The sequence below is a fragment of the Xenopus laevis genome, chromosome 3S (genome assembly GCF_017654675.1).
Source record: "Xenopus laevis strain J_2021 chromosome 3S, Xenopus_laevis_v10.1, whole genome shotgun sequence".
NCBI lineage: Eukaryota > Metazoa > Chordata > Amphibia > Anura > Pipidae > Xenopus > Xenopus laevis.
In genome coordinates, this window is record NC_054376.1 from 64952743 (window position 1) to 64959651 (window position 6909).

The window sequence follows — 6909 nt, forward strand, 5'->3', positions numbered from 1 at the left end:
ATTCAGGGCCGGATTTACTTAGTGGACGCCCCTGTCCCCTCCCCTTTATTCGTGCAAATTTTTATCATCTGGACTGGAGCAATGGGGATTGGTGCATGAGAAATTTAAAAAACAATTGTATCTCCAGCGCATCCCTAGTGTTTTTGAACCAATGTGGGTGTGGTTGAGCAGCATGCCGCCCCCTAAAATCCTGCCGCCATAGGCCCGGGCCTAGGTGGCCTTTCTACAAATCCGGGCCTGACAGCACTGGAATTTTAAAAATGTTTGGAAAGCTTAGGTTGTTGTGAACTTAAGGATTTATTATTTTTCTAGGTACCAAAAAGTTCCTCTTTTCAGCAAACCGCTAAATAAAGAGAGCATAAAACAGCTTACACTGAGTAAATATATGTGACATTACACTTGCACTTAAAGGTTAATTGCTTTCTGCAGTGTTTTTTTTAATGTATCTTAGTATCTTAATAACCCTATCTTGTTTATGTATTATGCATATCCCTTTGGTATGTTTTTCCTGTGTAGCACAATAGGATTTTAATATTGGGTGTAGCTGTTTTGCAACAGCTGGGTGATGATTCGATTGTTTAGCTAACTAGCTAAGAGGTGTGACAGTGTATCTCTAATGTTTTGCACTGCCTCATTCAGCAGCTGACCAGTTGTGCTAGCTGACCTGACTTGTAGCAATCCATGGAGACAGCTGTGTGCATACAAATTCATGGCACCGCCACCTTTTCACACTCCATTCAAACAATGATTTCTTTGTTTTTGTGTGATGCTTGCTTACGGTTTTCTGTGAATCCCCCTAGAAGGTATTTTGCAATTAAGTGTGTTTACCATGATTTACCCTTAGAAATAGTTTAATAAAAGTAAAGTCAATAGTTCAGTTGTTGCACAGCTTAATAAATAGGTTTCTGTAGTGTAACTTAATTGCTACAATTGATAGTTTCCCAGGGTCCAAATTAGGGCAATGTCATTTATGTACTACTTTACACATATACTCATATTACTCATCAGTCATGGCCCCTTCTCGGTCTCAGTCCCAGGCTTCCCTGATAGAATTGGGATTTTTGGACGGCAACCATCTGGTTCAACAAAACTCATAATTGCAGATACAGAATAATAATATTTCATGTATCCAAACATGTGCTTTATGCTTCTCTGCATTTGCATCAGAGGTAAGGATTGGGGGGGGGCAGATTTTGGAAACACAGTCATGTGGTTGGCGAGGAAGATCTGTGAAGGGCTACTGTTTTAAAATAGGTTTGTGGGGGTCTAGGTATTTTGTATCAGTTTATGGCTCCCGCATTCATGGGATACACACACAAGAGGTACAGACTTTAACTGAATACATCAACAAGGTGGACCACAACATCAAGTTTACACGTAAATATATGCAAGATACAACACTGGCTTTTTTGGACTGCTTGGTAAGAGTCAGAGAGGGTGGAAAGCTGTAAATAAAGGTCTACAGGAAAACAATCAACACAGACCAGTACCTGCTGTTTGACTCCCACGATCTATTAGATGAAAAAACTGGGGGTCATCAGAACACTACACATAGAGCAGACACCATCCCCTCCAGCACAAAGGCTCATGCAAAAGAGATCAAACACCTCAGAGGAGCCCTCAAAACGTGCAGGTATCCAGAGTGGGCCTTTGTTAAAACCGGGTTGAAACAGAAGAAATGAGAAAAAACAACACAAGAAAGACAAAAGGAACTTGGTCCTCCCATATATTTCTGGGGTGTCGGGGGGGGGGGGAAGGATCTTTAATCCTGTTCTGCTTTAAACCTAGCAACACACTGAGGCAAAAACTGGTTCATCCAAAAGAGCCAATACCAAAGCTTAAGAAGAGTAACATGTGTATGCAGTGCAGTGAGGAGTGCCTGGACTTGTGTGTGTGAGAAAATAAACAACCGTTACACAAATGTATAGCGCAGCACAGAAGTGCCAGCTGCTCTGATCAGGACTCAGCTGTGTACCGACATCTAAAGGGAAAAGGGACACATGTCTGAAGACTGGCAAGTTTATATTCTGGACAGGGAGGAGGATTGATTGAAAAGAGGGGTTAAGGAAGCCATATTTGTGAAAATGGAAAAACAAAGTTTGAATAGGCGTGACACCTTTTGCCTGGCACATCCAATGCTGTTTTAGCATCTCTCCCTGGATGGTTTAATAACACCTCATAGCTCCAATCATTCTAATACAATCAACACCTTACCTCCACAAGGTCTCTGACCACATGCCGCTTTTATTAAACAGATTATGCCGATTGGCATAAAAATTCAGGTTATATAACCACAAACATTTTTTGTACAGGTCATTCTGAATTGAGAAAGCCAGTCGGATGACTAGCAAAACGTCTTTAAGGAGAAAGAAAATACAGCAAGTCCAGTTGATTTGACTCATTACTATAGATATACAGTATCATGGCCTGGATGAATGAGAACCTTCACAAACAAAAAAAATTTTTTGTCCAATTTCATTAACTTTTACTATTGTATAGACATTCATATCAGAATATTTGCCATTGATTTTCATTTTTTATTGTTTCTTAATCATTTATCTTTTTGCTTATCAGCTCTCCTGTTTGGAATTTCAGCAACTATCTGGTTGCTAGGGTACCATTTATCCTAGCAGTAGACATATGCAAATGTTCATGTGTCAGAGCCCCAACCTTGTGTCTCATAATGCTTTCTCATTTTAAATTGTAAGCTCTATTGAGCAGGGCCCTACAGCTTGTATAGTTTATACTTCAGTATGAAACCTATTGTAAAGCGCTATGAAACATGTTGCCACTTTATAAATACTTGCTAATAATTACCTATGACTTTGTTTATTGTGCAGTCAGGCACTTATTGTATGACTAACACTACAGCTATGCATGAGTCCAGTTTCATGTAGCACACTTCAAGGCATACACACCTTACCTAGTTACAACATTAAAGCTATATTCAAATATATATTAAAGATAGTCAAGTAATTACTGTGTACATAGTCATATATCACTCAGGCTGTTTTTTTACAGAGAACCTATTGCTCAGACTTATATTCTATTAACCATTTCAACCCATGTCCATGCCAAAAAGGTTTTACAATGTTTAGCCAATCAAGAAGCAGCAGAAAAGCAGACAACGCAGAAATAACTAATACTACACTATATGGGGCTGTGTAAGGTGCTGGCAGTAAATCTGAACATTTACTTCCTAGCAATTAAAATAAGTTTTCAAACAATGGTTAATTCACAGGCTAGTGCATAGTTGGATAGAAAATAGGTAATTGTATTGCATTCTACATAATGGAATATCTGAAAAAAAGTAGAATGCCATTGTATACTTTTAGGTGTTCTGCTCATTTATATTAAGGTGACCTCATGGTTCTGTTATTATAGAAAAACCTCTGCCCCTCCCTCCAACTACAACATTAGTAATACTGTACAATTATTTTAACTTAGTGCCATGTGTTTGTAACTGTTCTGGTCAACATCTGTAATATGTCTGGAATGTATGTCATAGGAAAAGGTTAAAATGTTTATTTCAAGTTCCTTCAAATATGGCAACGTGTTTACTGTGGGCAGTAGGCAGGATCACCTCCTGCTTTACTGATACCTCATCTACTTGTCCAACTCCCACAGCTAAAAAGCATGTTATGGGGCCCTCGGACGATCCTTCTCAACCGTTATCTGGATGACCCTTATGGAGATGTTGATCGGGCAGGTTTGAAAATCACACTAGGGCGAGGATCATATTGGCTTTTTGATGTGGTTCTCACTCCAATAGCCTGTATCCCTGCCATTATCTACCTCTAGTTTTAGCCCTGATAACATGTAATTTTTTGTGGTACTTTTCTTCTTTTTTTTAAATATCTATGTATTCATATTTAACTATACAAAAAAGTCAACAGAAAAATAAATAAAAAACAAAAAAGAAACCAATAACTAGTGTCTGGTGTTGGTTATTTCAGACAAATAATTATTGGGCTTTATTTAATGGTTTTATTATTTCAGACAAAAGAATAAAGCAGATTCTGATTGGCAAAACCAGGTGTAATGGTAACAAATTGGACACATTAACAAAGTATAGACTTCAAGGGGTCCCAAGTTTGTTTGTACCGATCAATTTTATCACTAAATAGAGCCAACACGTAAGACATAGAATGTACATAGTCCACCCTGGATTTCAATTGAGGCAAGTAAAGAAAGGATGATAACCAGTTCAGGACTATTGTCCATCTAGCTGCTACTAAAATATGAGACGATAATTTGTTTTGAAGTTTGGAGAGCTCTACTGAAGGCCATTTCCGGGTCGGGTCTATACAGAATTTGAATAATCGAGATATTAATTCAAAAGCTTTGTTACAGTTTAGAAACAATGGTACAAATCCACTGTGAGTAAATATATGTACCTTTAATCCATACATCCCCTAAAACATGGAAGGAAAGTTGGGAACAAATTTCTGTTTTTTGATAGGAGCAAGGGGAAGTAGTCAGAGCTTCTAACAATATTTTTTCCCTCCATTTATCAGGTGATATTGGACCCAAGGTATTTTTATTATGTAATTTATATTAAATAATAATAAAGTGCAAAATTAGTGACCTTAAATCCACCTTGGTACTAGGACCAACAAAGAATAGATCAGCTAATCCGTTGCCATTTCCTTTCCAAAATGAATTATAATGCTGCACATTGCAATGTTGCTAATTCTTTACTTTTGACCGGGATAGGTAATGCCTGAAATAAACAGGCATTTAGGCAAGATGACCATACATATTGAGGCTATACATCACAAACAAACAGTTTGTGATGTATAGCCTCAATATGTTTATTCTGTATATACCTAACACTTTAAACTTAAAAGGTAATATCCTTAAATCCATATGAAAAAATACTCTTATTACTACATTCTAGCATCTTCCAGTTCTAGATATAAATAATTAATAGTACAAAAAAACAAATAAAATTCAGTATCACTTAACTTTACCAAATCTCCAAAGTAGCAGTCTATACAGAGGGTTCGTTTTTAACTTTACTTTAAAAGGATATATTCAGATATACTAAAGCACAGTCCAAAAAACATAAAAAGGCATTTCAGAAAATGATAACATACCTTGTACTCTGTACAGTATTAAGTATCATAAACTGAAGGTAAATCCTGTAAACTGTAGATAGTCCTGGGGTACAGTACATAAAAAGCTATAAATTAGTTCAAGCATAGTTTTAACTGTAACATTCTGACACATGATCCAGTAGACAACAGTCAAAATAAATGGGGGGGGGGGGGTCAAGGTTAATGCTGCATGGAGTACACTGCTAAGCAGCTAAGCTTTAAATCCAAGACTTCATTTAGAGAAGGAACAGATACTAGGGATAAAGGTAATTGTTCCAGTCACCAACGATCCCTGTTGCAGTGGTGGTACCTCAGTCAAAGGGAAATCATACATTATAGGAAATGCACTCCAACTTGGGAGGAAACAACACTTAGGGGCACATTTGCTATTGGTCGAATATCGAGGGTTAATTGACCCTCGATATTCGTCTGTCAAAGTAAAATCCTTCGACTATCGAAGTCGAAGGATTTACCGAATGATTCGAAGGATTTTAATTCATCGATCGAACGATTTTTCTTCGATAAAAAAAATACTTAGAAAGCTTATGGGGACCTTCCCCATAGGCTAACATTGGTGCTCGGTAGGTTTTAGGTGGCGAAGTAGGTGGTTGAAGTTTTTTTTAAAGAGACAGTAGTTCGACTATCGAATGGTCGAATAGTCGAACGATTTTTAGTTTGAATCGTTCGATTCGAAGTCATAGGTCGAAGCAGCCAATTCGATGGTCGAAGTAGCCAAAAAAAAACCCTTCGAAACCCTTCTAATCCTTCACTCGAGCTAAGTAAATGTGCCCCTTAAGAACTTGGGAGAGTAACACTAAAACATGATTGTGTCGTATAGCAGTGGTAGTTAGTTTTTTCAGTTCAGGCCACCCTGGAACGACCAACCTATTGTTAGGGCCCCTTTAGCTCCTGTGTATAGGCCTCTCTCAATATCCCATGGATGGTCCAGGATAAAAGGGAATACTAGCAGGCAGCCTGTCAACTCAGTCAAAAGCCCTACTTTTTTATTCTAGTCTTGCCTATTTGAGGTGCACAAGCATTAAAATTTCACAGATAACAAATTTTCAATATTAGATTTGTTATTCAGTAAAATAAAATAGGTGAAAGTTCTCATTTGTTTACATGCACTGTTAATAGGAATTACCAGCAGTTGACCTGGGCAGACAATTACTGGTCAGAAATATATTTATGATTCTTGTGGGTAGTCGGTGACCAATAGCACTTCTTAAAAGGCAAATAAATCATAATGATTTTCACAACACCTATATTTAATAAAGGTATACATATATCCACTTTTGATATTAACAAAATAAGATGTCAAAAACAGCAATTCTACCACTTGAATGCCAGTCTTGGCACCACTTCTGTAATCCCATAACATAATGCTTAGATCTTCATGAGGTGATGAATACATTTTACATTTGTATCTGTGTGTGAAGACATTTGGTAGGAACTATTATTCCCATTGACCTATTATAGTTTTTTTTGCATCCCCATGGGGCAAACATTGCAGAACATGTGTGTTGTTTTCCTCATTGTACCAGTGGTCCAGACTCTCTATATTCTTAAAGGAAAACTATACCCCCAAAATGAACACTTAAACAACAGATACTTTATTTCATATTAAGTGAGAGATCACCTGACCAGAAATACTACAGCTCTAACTGTAACAGGAAGAAGCATGAAAGCAAAAGACTGAGCTGTTTTTTAATTGGCTCATGTGACCTAACATGTATGGTTTGTTTGTTATGTTTGTGTGCACCGTGAATCCTATGATCCCAGGGGGCGGCCCTTTTTTTTTTTTAAAATG